The sequence below is a fragment of the Rhinatrema bivittatum genome, chromosome 2 (assembly GCF_901001135.1).
Source record: "Rhinatrema bivittatum chromosome 2, aRhiBiv1.1, whole genome shotgun sequence".
NCBI classification, from domain to species: domain Eukaryota; kingdom Metazoa; phylum Chordata; class Amphibia; order Gymnophiona; family Rhinatrematidae; genus Rhinatrema; species Rhinatrema bivittatum.
This window is the reverse complement of record NC_042616.1, coordinates 721,392,278-721,414,302: the sequence shown is the minus strand read 5'-3', so window position 1 is coordinate 721,414,302 and position 22,025 is coordinate 721,392,278. Positions and strand designations below refer to the sequence as shown.

At 48.8% G+C, this 22,025-nt stretch overlaps 1 protein-coding gene across 3 annotated transcripts in view; it reads left to right on the top strand.

Annotated features, from left to right (window-relative positions):
• The first annotated feature begins 1,994 nt into the window (after window positions 1–1,994).
• The window catches only part of ANKRD46 (ankyrin repeat domain 46), a 72,825-nt gene continuing 52,794 nt past the window's right edge, over window positions 1,995–22,025 (top strand). Inside the window, exon 1 of one of the 3 annotated variants that reach the window (XM_029591813.1) lies at window positions 1,995–2,018. The gene's annotated coding sequence lies outside the window, so the exon portion shown is untranslated. Of the gene's footprint in view, window positions 2,019–2,241; window positions 2,563–22,025 lie in introns of those variants that run through there. The other 2 variants (XM_029591812.1, XM_029591814.1) reach the window with 2 other exon arrangements.

Below are 22,025 nucleotides of genomic sequence, written 5' to 3'. Positions count from 1 at the left end.
TTCCCTAATAGGAGGTGTATTGGTGTTTAAGGCCTGGTGTAATATTTGCAGCATTGCCTTTTCTTAGGATTTTTACTGTTTGAGTGTTGGCAGTTAGTGCTCTTTTAGTATGAGATGTTTACAATATTGTAATTGGAATTCATTTTTTTCTGGGCTTTGAGAGCAAAACCCACATGATTAAGGTAGGTTTAATACCATATGCATTCCAAATGAGATTTTTGCTTTTTTGCAGGCTTGTAATATTTTATAAATGCAGAATTTTTAATTGTGTGTGCCTAAGGTGCTTAATTAGGGTTGTCAAGCAGCTCCAGATTTTCAGGGTGATCTGGTCCTGGTTTTACCTCATTGCATGCTGGGACTTATTCTGATTTACCTATTGCAGTTCCCCAGAAAATCAAGACTATAAGTACCTGCATGCAGAGGAGTAAAATCAGGACCAGATCAACCTGTCCTGAAAATCTGAAGCCATTTGGCAACCCTGTGCTTAATGCACTTGCACCTGGCAGGAGACTGTCACTCAAAGACCCCCACCAATCATCCATTGCCCACTTCTCAGGGGAAAATGCTGGTGGAAAAGTTGGAAGACAGATTTTAGGATTCCTGGGAGTGTCAGGGCTGCAAGCTTCCAAGAAACATCACTGACTGCCACTCCTCTGGAAAATCTGATCCCTGCTTTTTCCCTTCCACAAAATTTTAAAATCACCAAAATGGCCAGACTATTAAGAAAGCCCCTGTTGCCCCTCTTTGTAACCGTCTCTAAAAGTCAGTAAGGAGGTCCAGACAACTGATCCGTAAAGATAGACTTTTATTGCCAGCAAGATGCAGCTAAGACAAAGGCTTAGTACATCTGCATGCCACGCCCCCTTAGGAGCAAACTTTTATACACCTTACAGTTCTTATCTATTGCACATGCGTTTTACTTTCTGCTGAACAAACAATTTACAAACTGCTGAACAAGCATTTGCTAGCGTGGTCCTCTAGTAGGGGTAGCTTATGATCAGACTATTGTTTCGTCATTTAATTGACGTGTTAGACATTTTATAGCGGTGATCGTATTAATACAATACAAATTATTATTCCAAAATGGAGTCACGTTTCACTAAATGTTAGTACGTAACTGCGTCACTACGTATTACATGCCGGTTGCGTTGCAAATGTTAATACATTCAAGATGGCGGTGCGTTTCACTGCTGGCACGGTTAATCAGAGATTTTCAGTTATCCCCTTCATCGGTCGTCCATAAAATTGAACTCCTTCATCTTGATGTGATCTATACCCTGCTGAGGGGGGCGCCATCTCATTCCTCCGCCTCAGGGAGCAGATTGTCTTGAGCTGCCCGTGTTGGGCTTCTTAAGGTTTTTTCTCCCTGTTTATTCTGCTCTAATTGGACTTTGATTTTTCTTTTTTTTTTGGGGACGACGACTTCTAGAATAAATTGTTTCTTTTGGAACAACACTTTGTATGGACTGTGTTTTGTTCCTTCAGGTTTGTGACTCTCTTTGGGCTGCATGCATAGCTTTTGTGCTATTCCCCAGTGGAAAAATCCAATTCTGGGGCTGCAGCAAGGTCTATTCCCACCCCTGTAGCTGATAGAGCGAGGTGGATTTACATGGATATAAATATGATTTATGTATACAGTTTTGTGTTGAAAAAAACATTTTTGTATACATAGATCCTAGCTTGAGACTCTCCTCTGCCGCCCGAGTTAAAATCTTTGATCAACATGTGCTGAGTGCACATTTTAAAATCCCAATGCGTTAGCATACTATTCGCATTCTGCAACAGGAATAAAATTCTTTTTAGTGCCTGCGTTAAACTGTTTTTACGTCCACCACTCAGCAAAGGGAATGCTGGCAGAGAGAAAGAGAAAAACTGGCTGTAGCAGACAAAAAGCTGGGGCTTTCCTCTTCTGCTAGCAGAATTGCTGGGGACAGGCATTGTCCTCTGCTTCCGAGGTGCGAGACCCAGGAAGTGTTTTGCCTAGACTTGGTGCTACGGGCTCAACGTCTCCCTAATCTGTACGTTTACTTGACTTGTAGCCGGTTTGTAATTTTTTGTCCTTTCCTTTCTTACCAGTTTTGTTTTTTTTTTAATATATATCATTCTGTATAATCCTTAGGCTGCACGTATTTACCTAAAAACTGGAATGTAAGTATACGTACATTTGTCATACCCATAAAGTTATTTGAATCTCTCCTCCTCCTTCCTCCCACAGTGAGCCGCAGCAGGAGGGGGGAGGAAGCGGGCAACCAGGTTCGTCGTTAGGACAACAACCTCCTGCTCCCATCATCCCTTTCTGCTAACGATAAAACAGAAATAAAGCTAAAAAAAATGCTATCACTACAAAAATAAATGTAAAGTGACCACGGCGGAGGGCTACTCGGGCCCGCTGGTGACTCCCCCCTCGGCTGTATGGTTTAGCTTCCCTTTCCGGCGTCCCGCCCACTCCGGTCCATTTCTGACTTTTAGGCTTACCCGGCGGGCTGTCTCTTGCTGCTCCAGTCTCCGGCTGCCTGGGACCGCTGAGTCGCCGCCGAGACGGATCCAGGCACGGAGTTGAAGGTAGGATACAGGTCGGGGGCGGCGGCGGCGGCGGCGGCGGCGGCTTTTCTTTCCTTGCTTTCTGCCCTGGGGCTAGCTCGGGCCTGTCTGTCTGTCTCTGGCATTGGCGAGTACTTTTGCCGTCAGGAGCGACCTCAGCTGTCAGTGCTGAATTATAAAGCATTTTTCTTGCAGTTATTTTTTGTGTGCGGGATTTTGACCCTTTTGGCCGTAGAGTGTTTCCCCCGAAACTCTCTGGAGCTAACAAGATATATGATGGTGTTGGGAAATAAACACGCTGTTACGTGATGCACTTGAGAATTTCATTTAATGCCTCTGTTATACTGCCAGTTAATTTTTTTTTTTTTAGAGTCTTGTTTATTGAACCATCTTAGACCTTACAGAAAAAAACTGTAAACAAGCGTACAATGCAGTGATGGGACACACCACCCCACATGATAAACCCTATGACTTACACATGCCCATCAACGAGCAAAAACCAAGCTGATCCCATTATTTTTATTTTATTTTTTTATGATCCTCAGAACTCAAGCATACACCCATGCAATCTGTCCCATAAATCGCAAAACTACCACAAGGAAAGGCAAGTCTGGTGCAATTCATGTATAAAGGGAATCAAGACTATGATGTGTTAACAAATTGTTGCCATAACTGAAGATATGCTCTATTAAAAAAAACACTGCCCTGGTATGTTATAAGCTCATAGATTTCACATTTTCTATAATTGCACATTGATTGAGATCTTAAAAGGTCTTTATTACTTTCATCCAGAAATGAAAGATTGATGGGAAGAAGCAGGACTTCGGCTCTTGGGACAGTTTTGGGATGATGAGAGAGTTTGGTCTTTGGGAGGAATCCAAGAAAATTTACATTCCCTGTACGTACCAGGATCAGTCCAGACGGTGGTTATGTTCCCCGTCCAGCAGATGGAGTCAGAACAAAACTCGAGAGGAGACACTATATAAGCCCCCTTCCCTTGCCTCACTCTCCAGTATTCTTCTGACTCCAGCAGATGTGAGCAGGGGACTCTGCAGTCCCTAGTGCAGGAGATTAGTTCTTCTAGTTTTCTGCCTTCTTTTGGGTATTTCACATAGAGGGATCAAGTAAAAAAAAAAAAAAAAAAAAAGGGGGAGAGGAAGAAACAGGTATAATATTTTGAAACAGTTTAGTTTCTGTGGAGACTCAGCAGGTTTTTGCCTAAAGAGACGTGAAGTGTTTGCTTCCAGGTCTGTACCTTGTTTCCTCCCTGCCCCCCCCCCCCCCCCCTTTTCAGGGCGCCCTTCTTCGGGTTTTGGGGGAGTGTTGGGGAATTTTTTGTGTCAGATTTTCTTTTCCTCAGGTTTACTTGTTGTAGTTTCTGTATTCGGGCCGGACCCGGGGTGCAAACTAGTGGTGCTAGTCACTCCCCCTCCCTCCCCTGTTATTTTACATTATCCTCCGCCGCTACCGACCCGCGGTCCGCGGAGCCTTCTCCCGGGACCGTCGGACGCCAGGAGGCCTCGTCCTTCGGCGCTTTTGGTGGTGGTGGTGGGGGGGGGGTGTCTGTATGCCCGCGGAGTTACTGCAGCACGAATCGCGCGCCCTTTTTTTCCTGTCAGCTCTCCTTCGCCGAACCTGCCATGCCGCGCTCCTCTGAGTGTTCCGCCCGCAGCAGGCAGGGTGGTCGCCTCTCGCGGGAGGGACTCTGCGACACCTGCCTTCACGATGGGGAAGACACCGAAAGACAGGAGGACGAGTCCGCGGGTCCTCGCGTCTCGGAAGCGGCAGGCCCCGTTCCCGCTGAGCGAGAGAACGGCAGCCATTTTGTTTTCGGAAGGAGAGGAAGACGTGGAAGGCCCGACGCCGGTGTTGCCTTCTGGTTCAGCGCCATTCCCCAGCCCGGAGCCTGGCGGTCGAGAGGGGGAGGACCAAGATCGTTTCCCTCAGGGACCTCTGAATTTTCGCCTGAGTGTGTGCTTCTTATGCACTGGGCTTTCTTACAGTGTAGGGCTCAGCCCTCAGAGGCTCCTGGGGGGCTCCCTCCTCCCAAACGGGCGCAAGTGGGATTGTCCCTGGAGGGGTCTTCTCCTCAGGGTAGGGCGTTACCTCACGCAGGAGATTCGGGGCCCTCCTGGGTTCCGCTGGCCCCAGCGGGTGGACCCAGCAACCCTCCGGCAGGGGATCCGCTCCAGGATACAGAGGATGACCCCACGTTAGCTTCCCAGGTGGAGGGGGACGACCCAAGGGTCCTATGGATCTTTCAGTATGATGAGCTGGATGACCTAATTCCTCATATTCTCCAGGAAATGGATATAGATGCTCCCCCGGAACCGGTGGTAGCCACTTTTCAAGGCAGGAAGGGGGATCCTCTGCTGGCGGGCCTTCGTCCTCTGTCGAAGGCGTTCCCAACTCATCCCACTTTCTTGCAACTGATTTCCAGAGAATGGGATTCACCGGAGGCCTCCCTCAAGGTCAGTAGAGCAATGAACAAACTTTATCCCCTGCCAGAAGATTTCTTGGAGCTCCTCAGGGTCCCTGCAGTGGATTCCGCAGTTTCTGCCGTAACAAAGAGCACTACCATCCCGGTCACGGGCGGTACGGCGCTCAAGGATCTCCAGGACAGGAAGTTGGAGGTTTTATCTCAAAAGAATCTTTGAGGTTTCAGCGTTGGGTCTCCGAGCGGCCATCTGTAGTTCACTTGCACAAAGAGCGGGACTCCGATGCGTACAATTGCTCACTTCCCAGGCTTCCGGATGCGGAGGCCCAACAGGCGGATCGGTTAGAGTCCGTGCTTGCCTATGGGGCGGACGCCTTCTATGACCTCCTTCGGGTCCAGGCCCGATCGATGGTTGCTGCGGTCTTGGCTCGTCGGCTGCTGTGGCTACGAAATTGGTCAGCGGATGCCTCTTCCAAAACACGCCTAGGCTCGCTTCCTTTTAAAGGTAAGTTCCTCTTTGGGGAGGACTTGGACCAGATCATCAAGTCCCTCAACGAGAATGCGATTTACAAGCTTCCGGAGGACAGGCCGCGGGCATCTAGATCCTTCGGCTCCATCAGGTATCGCTCCCGTAGTCAGCGACGGTACCGTCCTCCCAGACAGCAGCAACAGCAGCACCAACAATCTCGGACTTCAGCCTTTCGTTCGCAGACCTGGAACCGGTCCTTTCAGGGCCGCAGGCCCGGCAAGGGCGGACAGCCCCAGAGTACTTCCTCGAAGCCCCAATGATGCCAGGCCGACCCGCGATCCGATTCCCAGGGTGGGGGGTCGCATTGCCCGCTTCTACGGGGAATGGGCCCGAATCACGTCGGATCAGTGGGTCCTGGATATAGTAAGACACGGCTACTCCTTGGATTTTGTCCGCCCGCCCAGGGACAGGTTTCTTTTCTCCCCGTGCGGCTCCTTTCTCAAAAGACAAGCAGTCCAGCAAACCCTCAACCATCTTCTCTCCTTGGGGGCAATTACCCCAGTATCTGCCGCCGAGCTGGGTCGGGGTCAATTTTCCATTTACTTTGTGGTGCCCAAGAAGGAAGGCACTTTTCGCCCCATCCTGGACCTCAAGACTGTCAACCAGTACCTCCGGGTCCCACATTTCCGTATGGAAACTCTGCGTTCGGTGCTGGCGGCGGTCCACCCAGGGGAATTCCTCGCATCCTTGGATCTTGGGGAAGGTCAGGAAAATCCAAGATGGATTCCCCAAGATCCAAGGCCAAGGAAAATCCAAGATGGGGGTAATATGGTCTCTTCTATTAGTGTTAGTTAGGATTCTGGCTGCGGCGTTTTGTACCATCTGTAGGGGTTTGATGCTGTTGGAGGGGAGGCCCAGTAAGATTGAGTTGCAGTAATCAAGTTTCGAAAAAATAATGGATTGAAGAACGAGGCGAAAGTCATTGAAGTGAAGGAGTGGCTTTAGTTTCTTTAGGACCTGTAGTTTAAAGAAGCAATCCTTGGTGGTTGTGTTTATGAATTTTTTAAGGTTAAGTTGATTGTCAAGCCAAGTTCCTAAATTTCTGACGTCTGCAGAGAGCTCCATGTTTAAAGATGTGGTTTGTGCCAGACTAGGTGGGTGGTGGTTCGGGTTGTGTGAGATTAGTAGCAGCTCTGTTTTGCTGGAGTTTAGAATCAGGTTTAGGCTGGAGAGTAGTTGTTTAATTGGTTTAAGACAATTCTCCCAGTAGATGAAGGTTTTTTGAATTGATTCTGTGATGGGGATTAGGATCTGGATGTCGTCTGCATAGAGGTAATGAGTAAGCTTGAGTTGAGATAGCAGATGGCAGAGGGGGAGGAGGTAAATGTTGAACAGGGTAGGGGAGAGGGATGAACCTTGTGGTACGCCTTGGTCTGATAGGATGGGGTCAGATTCCTTGTTGTTAATTCTGACCTTGTAAAACCTGTTGGATAGGAATGATTTGAACCAACAGAGAGCTACCTCCACTGGCTACCCATCAAACAGAGAATCATATATAAAACCTTAACCATTATCCATAAAACAATTCATAATGTCGCACCTATATCTCTACAAACTCAACTTCGCCTACACTCATCGGCCAGACCCATCAGAAACGCCTACAAAGGCACATTAGTCGCAGCTCCCGCCAAATCAACGCTAAGAAAAAGAGCACTATCCACTGCGGGACCACATCAATGGAATGCGTTCCCACCAGACATAAGACTCGAACCCAACCTACCAGAGTTCAAAAAAAGGTTAAAAACCTGGCTCTTCAGGCAAGCGTTCCAATTCCCAGAGTGTAACTAGGCACCTCCTCCTGTCTTTCAGATCCAACCATTGCAAGGTGTCACAAACACATTGACACTCAATTTCATACACGGACTTGATTATTCGCAATATCTATCTATTTAAGTCATCCTTCTCATATTATATTATTTAACCGATTACTTGCAGACTATATACGCTACTTAAGTTCATTGTAAAATGTGAACACGAATAATGTTATAATAATATTATCTGTTTGTTAAATACTATTGTTATTTTCACTGTTCCTTGTAATAATGTTCAATAGTTGATTGTTATTGTTCTATGTTCTATGTAAAAAACCCCAGTCTAACCTCCCAGACCAGGGCAACCTTTTCGTTACTTGTAAACCGGATTGATTTGTATTGCATACAGGAATTCCGGTATATAAAAAAATTAAAATAAATAAATAAATAAATCTTACGGAAGCATACCTGCATATCCCAATCCACAAGGCACACCACCGCTATCTTCGTTTCAAGATTCGGGGACAGCATTTTCAGTTTCAAGCACTCCCGTTCGGCTTGGCGACAGCTCCACGGGTCTTTACGAAGATTATGGTCGTTGTGGCCGCAGCCCTTCGTCGAGATGGGGTTCTGGTGCACCCTTACCTGGACGACTGGCTCATCCGGGCGAAATCTCGAACCGAGGGGATCCAAGCGGTCGGCAAAGTGGTGCAATTACTTCGGTCCCTAGGGTGGATCATCAACTTTACCAAGAGCAGTCTCTCTCCATCCCAGTCGTTGAATTTTGTGGGTGCACGCTTCGATACCAAGGTGGGACAGGTGTTTCTAAGCGCGGACCGGGCACATGCCTTGCGCGAACAGATACTCCGGTTCCAAACTCTCCAGACACCCACAGCATGGAACTACCTACAGGTCCTAGGGTCCATGGCATCCACCATAGACCTAGTCCCGTGGGCGTTTGCGCATCTGCGTCCTCTTCAGTGGGCCTTGCTATCCCGTTGGAAGCCGGTGTCGCGGGAATTTCAGGTGGTTCTTCCAATACCGACAGCTGCAAGACTCAGTCTCCGCTGGTGGCTGGTCCCTCACCACCTGGCGTGAGGGGTCTCTCTGGAAGTCCCAGACTGGGTGGTTGTCACCACGGACGCCAGCCTGGCCGGCTGGGGAGCGGTCTGCGGGGCGAATTCCATTCAGGGCGTTTGGACAGCAGAACAGTCCCGGTGGCCCATCAACCGTCTGGAAACGAGAGCAGTACGCTTGGCGTTGCAGGGGTTTCTTCCCTTGGTCCGCCATCGGGCGGTCAGGGTCCTATCAGACAACGCGACCACGGTATCGTACATCAACCGTCAGGGGGGCACAAGGAGCCGTCACGTCTCGCTGGAGGCGGACAGACTGATGCAGAGGGCGGAGGTCAACTTGAGTCGGCTTGCAGCCTCTCACATTGCGGGCGTGGACAATGTACAGGCGGATTTCTTAAGCCGACAGCGCTTAGATCCCGGAGAATGGGAGCTCTCGGAGGAAGTGATGAGTCTAATAGCCACCCGGTGGGGGACTCCTCACATGGATCTCATGGCCACAGCCGAAAACGCAAAGGCCCCTCGATTCTTCAGCCGACGAAGAGAACGCGGGGCAGAAGGGGTCGATGCCCTGGTTCTACCGTGGCCTCGGAAGATCTTGCTGTATGTCTTCCCTCCGTGGCCCCTGGTAGGGAAGGTTCTCCGTCGCATAGAGAGCCATCCGGGTCCGGTCATTCTAGTGGCACCGGAATGGCCCCGACGGCCCTGGTTTGCGGACCTTCTTCATCGGGTGGTGGAGGGACCCCTGCGGCTCAATCATCTCTACCACCTCCTGTGACAGGGACCTATATTTTTCGAGCAGGCAGATCGCTTCTGTCTTGTGGCTTGGCTTTTGAGAGGCGCAAGTTGAGACGCCGTGGATACTCTGAGGAGGTGATTTCCACTCTTCTACGGGCACGAAAGATGTCCACCTCTGTTACTTACATGCGCGTCTGGAAAGTGTTCGAAGTATGTTGCCAGAAGCGTTCTATTTGTCCGGTCTCTGCCTCAGTGACACAAGTTCTTTCCTTATTGCAGGCCGGTCTGGATTTGGGGCTAGCATATAATTCACTTAAGGTACAAGTTGTGGCGTTAGGGGCTTTCCTGCACAGTGGGCAGAACTCAAGGCTGTCGGCTCACCCGGATATTGTACGTTTTCTGCAGGGGGCTAGACACCTGAAGCCGCCTTTGAGGCCGCCTTGTCCGTCTTGGAATCTCAACTTGGTACTCCGTATACTGGGCGGGCCGCCTTTCGAGCCTCTTCGGTCGGCCTCTATCAAGGATCTCACCCTCAAGACAGTTTTTCTGGTGGCGATCAGTTCGGCGCGTCGTATCTCGGAGCTTCAGGCGTTGTCTTGTCGGGAGCCATATCTTCGCTTTACTGAGGAAGGAGTGTCTTTGTGCACGGTCCCGTCGTTCTTACCAAAGGTAGTCTCGGCATTCCATATCAACCAGTCTGTCGATTTGCCTTCCTTCGCTTCGACGGAACCCAGGGAGCTCCACAAGCTTGATGTCAGAAGGTGTCTCCTACAGTACCTAGTGGTCACCAACGAGTTTTGTCTCTCGGACCACCTATTCGTACTCTGGTCGGGTCCTCGGAAGGGTCATCTGGCCTCCAAAACAACTGTTGCCTGTTGGCTCAAGGGGGGCGATCTCAGCTGCATATCTTGGGGCCGGGAAGATTCCACCGATCTCTGTTCGGGCACATTCACTTCGGTCCCAGGCGACTTCCTGGGCGGAAAGTTCTTCAGTGTCTCCCCAGGAGATCTGCAGGGCGGCCACGTGGACGTCTCTCCACACCTTCGCGCGCCACTATCGTTTGGATGTCCGGGCGCCAGGTTTGGATTCCTTTGGGGATAGAGTCCTTCGAGCGGGGCTGTCTGTGGCCCACCCATAGTAAGGGAAGCTTTGGTACATCCCACCATCTGGACTGATCCTGGTACATTCAGGGAAAAGAAAATTATTCCTCACCTGCTAATTTTCGTTCCTGTAGTACCATGGATCAGTCCAGACGCCCTCCCTGTGTTTGCGGGGTTTTTCTCAGTTGGGATTGTTCGCCCCCGCTCGAAGGTCTGTCTGTCTGCTATTTCTCCCTGTACCCTCGGGCTCCAGGGCTAGTTATGGTTCACGGTTCTGTTGACAAGTTCCCACTGGGGTAATGTTTAGCCAATTTCACTTTTTTGCTTCGTTTTGGGCTTTTCGTTACTTGATCCCTCTGTCTCCTCTCTTATTAGCTTTGCTAGTCTAGTTTACTGAAGAGTGAGGCAAGGGGAGGGGGCTTATATAGTGCCTCCTCTCGAGTTTTGTTCTGACTCCATCTGCTGGATGGGGAACATAACCACTGTCTGGACTGATCCATGGTACTACAGGAACGAAAATTAGCAGGTGAGGAATAATTTTCTTTTAAAAGCAAAGCTAAGCTCCTTACTATGGAAAGAACATTCGTGATTAGGAAGGAGGAAGCCTTTAAGAGTGGAGCAGGTCCTATGGTTTTGCTGAGGAAAGTTCCAAAATAATTTCCCCTTTATATAGAGCTGTTACTGTGATGCACGAGGGGAGAGTACCTTTGATGCCCTTAATTACACAATGGAATAAAGATTGGTGAACCTATGGATTTACCCAAGGGAAGTCTTGCCTCACAAATCTACATTTTTTTTTGAAGGGGTGAATAAACAGGTAGACAGAAGTGAGCCGATAGATGTGGTGCATTTGGATTTTCAGAAGGCATTCGACAAAGTCCTGCATGAGAGGCTTCTAAGAAAACTAAAAAGTCGTGGGATAGGAAGCAATGTCCTTTTGTGGGTTGCAAGCTGGTTAAAAGAAAGGAAACAGAGAGTAAGATTAAATGGTCAGTTTTCACAGTGGAAAAAGGTAAACAGTAGAGTGCCTCAGGGATATGTACTTGGACCGGTGCTTTTTAATATATTTATAAATGATCTGGAAAGGGGTACAATGAGTGAGGTGATCATATTTGTGGATGACACAAAATTATGCAGAGTAGTTAAATCTCAAGTGAATTGTTATGAATTGCAGGAGGACCTTGCGAGACAGGAAGATTGGGCTTCCAAATGGCAGATGAAATTTAACATGGACAAGTGCAAAGTGGTGCATATAGGCAAAAATAATCCATGCTGTAATTACACAGTGCTAGGTTCTATCTTAGGAGTTACTAACCTGGAAAGAGATCTAGTTATCATAGTGATTAATACATTGAAATAGTCGGTTCTGTGTGCTGTGGCGATCAAAAAAGCAAAGAGAATGTCGGGATTGTGACTTGGATTGGCCACCATTAGAAACAGGATACTGGGCTTGATAGACCCTTGGTCTGACCCAGTATGGCATATCTTATGTTCTTATGACCTCCAAATGAATCTTAATGTTGAAGATTGGAAACAAATTTGGAAAGCTATGCATACAATGTCATGATCTAGTAGGTAAGTAGAACTTGTGTATAATTTGGTGCGCAGAACATGTAGATTTCCTCCTTTAATTTTTCACCTTTCCCGTTGATGATAGGGTTGAATTAGCCATGTTGTCATGGGAACTGTCAATCAGTTCTGGGAGGCAGAGCTTCAAAGTGATGTCAGCTTTGCTCTGAGGCTGCGCGTGAGTTCCTGTGCTGGAATCGACTCTCCTCAGTCTGTTTTTCCGCGTGCAGGTCACACGCGGAGCTTCAGACCTCCTCAGCTCTGAAGAGAAAAAACTTTACAAAAAGACAAAATCGCCCGAAAAACATGAAGGAACATGGTAGGAAAGAAGGACGACGGCCATCGGGGTTTAAACCATGCCCCTGCGGCAAAGTCATATCCATCACGGATGGACATGACCGCTGCTATCAGTGTCTGGGCCCAGACCACCTGATGCAGACCTGCCCGCTGTGCGGCAAAATGTCCCCCAGGGCGCTTCGTCAGCGGCATGAGAAGATGACAGCGCTGACGGACCGTAGACAGGGCTCCTATGCTCCACCCTCGGAGGCCCGATCTTCACCGGGATCGACCTCCCCAACGCCCCCACAAATGCGTCGAGCGTCGTCCTTGGAACCAGCGACAGCCAGGTTGGGCTAGGAGCACAGAAAGAAGCCCAAACACGACAGGCCTTGAGGCCGACACCAAAAATGCGCCGACCGCCACGGTCGCCATGTGTCGGCGACTTATGTGAGCCGGACGGCCAAAAGACCCGTGCCGCAAACCGAGGCGTCGATCAAGCCTCATCGGTGCAGACGCACGGCGCATGCACATCGGCGCAGACGCAAGGCCCACTCTCATTGGCGCCGAGACAGAGCGCATCTTCATCTGCACCGACGCATGGCGCTGCTGCATCAACGCTGCCGCACAGCGCATCTAGTATAACGGTGCTCGACGTGGCGCAGACGCAGAAGTGACCCTCGAAGACGGTGCCCGCCACGAAGACGCACGAGAAAAGGAAGCATGCGTCGACACAGGCAGAAAGATCATCGATGCACCTGTGGCGCATATCGATGCAGGAGCACCAGAAAAAGCACAGGATGTCTCCCATACGTCTGCTCCTGGCGCTGAAAGCTGCTTACAGAACGATGCAGCCCACAGGGAAACCACAGGGGATGCACATCAACGAGCGAGGCACATTAACATGTTACATCTGTCTCCTCGGGATCTTCCTCGCAATTCCTCCAGGTTTTCTCAGACCTCTCCTCTGCGTCGCACCACAGGTCCACAGGGGATGTGCTACAGGAGCCCCTCTCGAAAAAACGAAAATTATCAAAGACTGCCTGGGTGACCCATAATCTTTCACCACCACCAGACTTGGACATCCTTAAAGCGGCGGTACCACCGGGACGCCCCTCGGCTTCACCTCGCCCTCAGATGCCTCCCTAAACAAAGGAGACCTTCTTTAATTTGTCCATGGCTCTCTCTGGTTTCTATGAGATCATGCAAGCTTCCTTCCATATGCCAGGTTCCTCGCCGAGCGGGGATGGACAATCTCCACGTTCCTCCACTCACAAATCACCCTCAAGATCCAGGTTGCCGTCTTCCATGGGCCCAATCCCCGCCATCACCAGGGGTGCCATCCGCACCAGAACCCATCATTAGACCAGTCTCTCTGGAGGTCCTTACGACATCCTCGGATTCCTCCACGGGATACTCCTCCGATCCGGGAGAGGGACCTGCGGAACCTTACTCCTCACCGGAGGACTTAACATATCCAAAGTTTTTGGATAAGAATGTAAGACACTGAACATACAAATCCAGAAGGTGCCGGACCTGAGGGCGGACACCCTTGGCCTCTTAAAGATTTTTGACCTACCATCAGAACCCACCGCGCTACCCGCACATGAGGTACTCAATTCGGTTCTAGAAAAATCCTGGGAGACACCCTTCACACTCCCTGCCGTGTCTCGGAAGATGGACCTCAAATATAAGATGCAACCATTCCCGTATTATGTTACCCCTCAATTACCACATGCTTCCATTGTCGTGAAGGCCAAAAAGTCCAAACTTTGCAGCACCCCCGGGAAGGGATCTGAGATCCTTGGATGACTTTGCGAAACGAGCCTTTCAGTCTTCGATGCTGGCAGCCAGGATCGACCATCACCAATTTTATATAGTACAGTACATCTACGAGTTGATCAAACGTGTGAAGGACATGTTCCAAGTTTCGGAACCCACTTCTGAAAACCCGGACCTCATCCGAGACATGGAGGAGGCCACCAGGCATCTCTTGCGGACAGTTTACGAGGGATTTGAGGCCTCCTCGCGTACCTCAGCAGCGTAGATTGCAGCACGAAGTATGGCCTGGCTCCGAGCAAGTTGCATCAGGGATGATGTACATGACAAATTGTCTAACTATCCTGTAAGGGAGACAATTTGTTTGGTACCAGATTCCAGGAGACTGTAGCCCAACTTAAAGAACAGTCAGTGGCGGTCCAATCGCTCACCGCCCCGCATCCATACTTCTCGTCATGCAGAATTTATGCTCCCCCTAGGAGGCAGCCTTTCCAACGGAGAGCTTACCGCCCATATGCTTCGTACAGACCTGCTCCTTACCAACCTCAGGTTCGGTCACAGAACCAGACTTCACAGATTCGAAGGGGTCTCCCCCGCCCACAACGCCAACAGGCTCAGCCGACAACCTCCAATAAACTGGCCCAGTCTTTTTGACTGCACCCACGCCACCATCAGAGAAGGTGTTAGCAGGGGGCATACAGAAGCAAATCCAACATTGGCGAGCCATCACCACGGATCAGTGGGTACTGGACATTGTTAGTCTCGGCTACTGAATCCCTTTTCCCTCTCTACCTCAGCTCCCTCACTTATCATTCCGAGGGACCAAGACCAATATTACTCTCTTGGAAAGAGAAGTTTCCATCCTGTTACAGCAAAAGTCGATTCAACGCATTCTGCCATCTCATCTACTCCCCCTACTTCCTCATACCCAAGAATTCGGGGGATCTCCGTTCCATCCTGGATCTCCGGGACCTCAACAAATACATTGCCAAAGAAAAGTTCAAGATGATATCACTAAAAGCCATCTTACCACTGATTGAACCCAATTATCTCGACAACAGAAATTACACCGTAAAAATAGCCAATTGCGAATCATCCCACATTCCCCTCTCTCAGGGCGTCCCGCAGGGCTCCTCCCTCTCTTCCACACTCTATCTCCTTCTCCTCTGCTATCTCCTCTCTGATCTTGGCCTAAAGTTCTTCATGTATGCTGACGACGTTCAAATCCTCATCCCGCTTCAAGAATCCCTCCCCAAAACCTTACAGTTTTGGGATTCCTGCCTTACTTCAATTAACACCCTCCTCTCAAACCTACATCTCGCTTTAAATGTAACAAAAACGGAGCTCCTCACAATCACCAATCCCCCAACTCGCTCGCTCCCTGCCTTAAGCAACACCAACCCTCCACCTGATTCATTCTCCTGCAATGTGAGAGATCTCGGCGTCTATCTTGACCAACATTTAAATTTCAAATCTCACATCCACAATACCTTAAAAACAGGCTTCTTCAAATTGCACATCCTAAAGAAACTTAAACCCTTGCTATATACCCAAGACGTCCGCACAGTCCTACAGGCAACTATTTTTAACTAAACTGGACTATTGCAATTCTTTATTGCTGGGCCTCCCTCTCTCCACTATCAAACCCCTCCAACTTTTACAGAATGCCATGGCCAGAATCCTAACAAACACACGTAAATCGGATCACATTACCCCTATCCTAAAAGACCTCCACTGGTTACCCATAACCTCATGCATAAAATACAAAACTCTCACCATCCTCCACAATTTATTGTACAATCGAAATCACACATGGCTCGAGAATGCACCTCTCTTCCAATCATCTACCTGCCCCTCCAGATCCAACCTTGCTCTGGTACCCTATAAACCCCCTCCCTAAAAACTGCTCACCACACCTCAACCAGAGAAAGGGCTTTCTCTATTGCCGGTCCTTCCCTATGGAACACCCTGCCCACGGCCCTCCGTCTAGAACCTAACCTGTCTAAATTTAAAAAAGGGCTCAAAACCTGACTCTTTACATTAGCATACCCAGACGTTGACCAAACTTAGCTTGCACTCTAACCCCGCAGCCCACCCTTTCCCCTCTCCTCCTCTCTGCCTCTCCTTTTCTCCCCCTTTCTTCACCCCAAGCAAAGACTCCAAAATATAGTGTTTCTCCCCCCTAAGCAATGACGCCTAAATTCTGTTATTAGTTTCCCCTCTCCCTCCTTTAATCCTACCCTACCATTCCCCCCCCCCCCCCCCACACCTCTCCCTGTCACTGCCATCACTGGTCTGGTACCTACCAGCCCACCTGTACATAGTGTCTAATGTTAATTTTATTTTCTTCAAATGTTCCTATCAAATTTCTCTTTCCCTATCCTTCCTACTGCTGTCCTCTCTCCTCTTTCATTACTGCTCCCCCTTCCCTTCCCTGTTTATTGTATTTCTCTCTCTTGTTGTTTTGTTACAATGTAAACCAACATGATGTTCTGACGAATGTCAGTATATAAAAATCAACAAATAAAATAAAAATAAATAAATGCATGGATGTGTTCGTTAGATCTCAAAGATGTATACACTCATATTCCAATGCATCCTTCCTCCTGGCAATACCTATCTTTTCAAGTCAACAGCCATCACTTCCAATACAAGGTACTCCCCTTTGGTCTCTCAACAGCACCCCGTGTGTTCACCAAGTGCATGGCAGTGGTGGTGGTGTTTCTCAGACAGCAGGGCATAATAATATTTCCGTATCTCGATGATTGGCTAATTGTGGCTTCCACCCAACGCACACTTCGCCAACACCTCCACGACACAATCAGTTGCCTCACCAAATTGGGCCTAGTAGTCAACTACTAGAAATCCCACCTGCAACCATCTCAGCAACTTCAATTCATAGGGGCCTGCCTGGGCACGATCAAATACAAAGTATTCCTGCCGCAGGACAGACGGTCCACCATGCACAACCTTTTTCAACGTCTCAAGCTAATCCCATTCCCATCCGCCCGTCAGGTATTAACCGTCCTAGGGCATGTGGCGGCATCGATTCACACAGTGTCCAATACATGTCTCCATATGCGGCAGATTCAGTGGGATCTCAAGAGACAATGGAAACAACATTCACAGCCCTTGACATACAAACTACGCTTGACAAAGGGCATGGTCCAAGAACTAGACTGGTGGCTACAACGCTCAACACTCACCAACGGCGCCCCATTTCTCCTGCTCCTGCACAATGCAGTACTCACCACGGATGCCTCCCGCAAGGGATGGGGAGCGCATCTCAACCACCTGCAAACTCAAGGTCAATGGACCAGACAGGAGCAGTCCTATCAAATCAATTTCCTGGAACTACGAGTGATACGATACGCCCTCAGAACCTTTGTTGCTCACCTCCAAGGTCACTGGGTAATGGTGTATACAGACAATCAAGTAGCCATGTTCTACATCAACAAACAAGGAGAATCGGGCTCTTGGATACTATGCAAAGAGGCCCTCACCATCTTCAACTGGGCCAACAGTCACTCCATTCACTTACAGGCAACTTATCTACCCGGCATTGCCAACACTCAAGCGGATAAATTGAGTCACGTATTTCACCCACACGAATGGTCCCTCCATCACGAGGTGGCAGAAACCCTTTTCCACAAGTGGGGAAGCCCCTCGATAGACTTCTTTGCCACCGAACTCAACCGGAAGGTGGCCCATTTTTGCTCCGTGTGGCCCAGTCCCTGCAGGGACGCCCAGGATGCTTCTCTCATACCATGGGCAGAACCGCTGATGTATGTGTTTCCACCAATTCCGCTCATCACCGTACTCTACAAAAATGCATGCAGGACAGGGCTCAACTAATTCTGGTAGCACATGCATGGTCTCGACAGCCATGGTACACACGTCTGCTGCAGCTATCAGCAGACGCACTGCTGCGCCTACCGCAACGCGAAGACCTCCTGTCATAAGAGCAGGGAATCCTGCTCCACCCGCTCCACTCGTCCCTGCATCTAACAGCTTGGAGGTTGAACGGGTCTTTTTCTCTGAACAAGGTTTCTCCATCACAGTCCAGGACATAATGTTAGAATCCCGGAAACCATCCACCAGACGCAGTTATCTATTCAAGTGGCAGAGATATGCGACATGGAGTGGCTCCAAGGGTTTAGACCCGCTCACCTGTGCTCCGGACAAGTTATTAGACTATTTACACACCTTGTATACCGCAGGTTTTGCCACTGCCTCAGTTAGGGTTCACCTAAGTGCCATTGCTGCCTATCATAGACTCTTTGATGGTCAACCGATTTCATTACACCCGTCCGTTTCTAGATTCATGCGAGGTCTCCTTCACCTTCGTCCACCAGTCTCTAAGCCTCCAGTACCCTGGAATCTCAATTTGGTTCTAGAACAATTAATGTTACCACCATTTGAGCCCATGGATTCAGCGCATATTAAATACCTCACTTGGAAAGTAGTATTCTTAACAGCGGTTACGTCAGCCTGATGCGTAAGTGAGTTGCAGGCATTGGTACTTTATAGCCCGTATCTCCAATTTTTCCACCACAAGGTCCCTCTACGAACTCATCCAACTTTTTTGCCGAAAGTTATCTCCCAATTCCACCTTAACCAGTCCATTGAGCTTCCATCGTTTTGTCCAAAGCCTCGTTGCAATGAATGGGAGAAATTATTGCACACCTTGGACTGTAAAAGAGCACTGGCGTACTATAAACAATGAACAACACGCAGAACAGACCTTCACAGCTCTTTGTCTCCTTCAATCCCAATGATCCGGGCCTTCCAGTAGCTATTAAGCGTACGATCTCTAGCTGGATAACCCAGTGTATACAATTCTGTTACGAAAAGCGACCGTGCAAGTTGTCTTCTCAGCCCACAGCTCATCAAACACGTGCAGTAGCAACTTCCCTAGCTCACCTTCGACACGTAGCGCCACTGGTCATCTGCAAGGCTGCTACGTGGGCATCTCTTCATACTTTCACTTCCCATTACTGTCTGGATCAACAAATCACTGAAGATGCTAAACTGGGAAGAGTTCTTCTACAAACCTTATCCACAGAGTAACTGAGTCTACTGTCACTCATGGTTTCATCACACTTCAAAGGTATCGGAGACTAATAAAATTTCCTTCAGTGTGATGTGGAGCTTAGGACTCCCATCACAGCATGGCTAATTCAGCCCTGCTGTCGACAGGAAAAAGCAAGTTTGCTTACTGTAAACGGTGTTTCCATAGATAGCAGAATGAATTAGCCATGCTGACCCACCCACCTCCCTGAACAGTCGACTCCGCCTTAAGACCACGCTTGCTTAATCACAGACTAAGGAGAGTCGATTCCAGTGAGGGAACTCACGCGCAGCCTCAGAGCAAAGCTCTGACATCACTTTGAAGCTCCGCCTTCCGGGCCTGATTGACAGTTCCCATGACAGCAGGGCTGACTCCATCTCCCATCTGCTATCAGGAGTACACTATACCCATTGGTCCTGAGTCCATCTGTCTACACTAAGGAAGACGAAATTATCAGGTAAATAATTTCTCCAATGTAAATTCACTCTCGCTCTGCATGTAAATTCACTCTCGCTTTGTATACAAAAGTTATCTATGGGCCTGCTACCTGCTACAGTGCTAGTATGACCTTGGTGTGTTTCTAAACATAACTTCCTTTTCATGCTGCAGACTAGTCCTAACAGGTGGGATGCGCCCCCCTGGCCAGCAGATGGAGGCAGAGACAAAACTGAAGATCTGACTTCACTCCATATAAAAAGCCTGGTGCTGCCTCAGCTCCTGAGTATGTGTCTGCCTCAGCAGATGTGCAGACGTGTAGACTGGTGCTGTAACAGATAAATGGATTCTTAGTAACTTAATCCTGTGGTGTCTTTAGCAGCAGGAGCTGCATTCCTGGTCTTCCAGAAAAACAGGCAAGAATCCTGAAAAATACTAGTAGAAGCAAAAAGCCCAGGAAAACCAGTCAAAGAGCCCTAAATACAGGCAAAGGGTCCTGTATGTCCTACTGTAAGCAGAAGCCCAGGAAATGAGTCCTGGTGGAAGTGAGCTCCCAGATAACAGGCAAAGGGCCTGAATCACATGGTAAACACAGAATCCCAGGATGGCAGGCACAGGACCTAATTTCCCTGGTTGAATGAGCTCCCAGGACAGCAGGTATAGGGCCTGATTTGTGCTTGGTTCGAGCAGGAATTGAAGAAGACGACAACACTGAGGAAATCAGTATATCTGCTTGAATGGGAGAGTGTTGGTATGTTTTACTCTGCGCTCCCAGGATAGCAGGCATAAGGCTGATTTTCTTGGTTGAATGGACTTCCAGGACAGCAGACATAGGGCCTGATTTGTCCCCATGAGCAGGAATCTAAGAAGTAGATGACACCACAGGTAAGGCTGAGGAAACCAGCAAGTCTGCTTGAATGAGAGAATGTTAGTATGTTTTACTTGGGCTATTGTACCCATTTAGCTTTGGGAGCCAGCTTCAGGTAAAGATAGTTATGCTCTGTAACTGATGTAAGAAGTTCTCAGCTGTGAAAAATTCCTGTGAGGATGTTTAACCAACAGGCAGACAAGGCCAGTTAGGAGTTGCAGAAGTGCTAATGAGTAGGCTGTTAAGCTGATTGCAGTTGGCTGATTACCTCTCTGGAACTCCAGTAACCTCCTGAGCTGGACTCAGATGCAGAGCTGCAGTTTTATAATTCTAGAACCTGGTTGTGAGATCCAGATTCCAGTGCCCTTTCTTATTCCTGGAGACAACCGGAGGAATGGCTTATTCTTATTTTTTGGTTCAGTACCTTGTTTAAAAAAAAAAAATAAAAATGTGAGCCTATAGAATGTTCTAATGGAGTAAGAGGAAGACAGAACCTCTGGAAAGACAGTGGTACTTAGGCTTGAGGCATGCTCAAAGGCCTCGCTTACCTGCTGCTTGTACCAAAAAAAATTAAAAAAAAAAACAATTTTGTGGCAGTTTTCATATAATGTACCTATTTAAATGTAGTCCTATATTAGTGAAGAGTATATATATAAGGCACATAAGCCATATATTTACCTCTTCTTTCCCTCTGCAGGAAGGATGCTATCTAGAGAAGTTGGCAAAACCAAATTAAGCTGAAGACAATGGCAGACCATTATGAAAGTGGTCCCTCCCCCCCAAAAAAAGTGTAATCAGCTTGGATGTACCTTACTTAAAGCAATGGATATAGCATTGGTAACTCTTCTGGCTTATTAGCCCACATGCAACCAAATATTGGTCATGTTTCCACAGGAAGGAAAACTTCCTTAGGAGAGGACATTGAAGTAGATAAATGGGAGTTGCCTTCAGCTATGAAGTCTGTAGCTAGTGGGGCAAAGATCGAAGCTCAAACCGTTTTCCTTTCTTTTCCCAGGCTGCTCTGTATGATTACTTGTGGTTCAAGACCTCCTACAGTGAGGCTAGCATCCCTCAGCGGAAGCCATGCTGACCGTTTCTTACAGATAAAGGATCTGTAAGAAGGCAGCAGGTTCAGGAAGCCAAGTGCGGCAGTGGGTTCAGGAAGCCAAGTGCGGCAGTGACAGCCTATGCCCTCTCCCCCTGCAGTCGGAGACAGTCTCTGTACTCAGCTGGTAAGCACTGAGCCCAGGTAAGTAAAGAAGAACTCCTCCGGTTCAGAGACGTGGAAGGGCTTTGGTAAATCTTTCCTCCAGTCTCCTTGCTCTGCGCACTGTACTGACGACGTTCCCGATCCCTTTAAGGCAAGGGAAGGGGGTTTGTGAGCGGGTTGAGCGGCCCCCCGATGGGCTAGACACCACTTCAGACTCAGTGGGCACACCACGTGGCAGGCCTCAGCGGTGCCATCTCGCACGGTTTGGTGCGGCACCATTTTCCCCCATTGACTATCGGTACGTGTGGTGCAGGCCAGCCCTGTTGTGCGCGCACACCTGTGCGCATAACCGCGTGCATAAATACACACATACATTTGCGCACAACTGGATGCTTATACTTACACGTGTTGGGGAGGATTAGTGTGTGCTTGAGCTCAGGCACTAACCGGCTGAATGCACAAGCCAGAGTTAACTATTGTTCCAGCAACAAAGAAGCACAAGCGACACTTCCTTTGTGTTGCCTGCCATATTAGGGCTGCACGGTCTGACCTAGAATCCTTCCTGTGTTAGCACTTTGAAGGAGCCCAGGGAGGCTGGACTCAGAACTTCTCCAAGCTCGGCCCCTCCCAGTCAGAGGACGGGTCAGC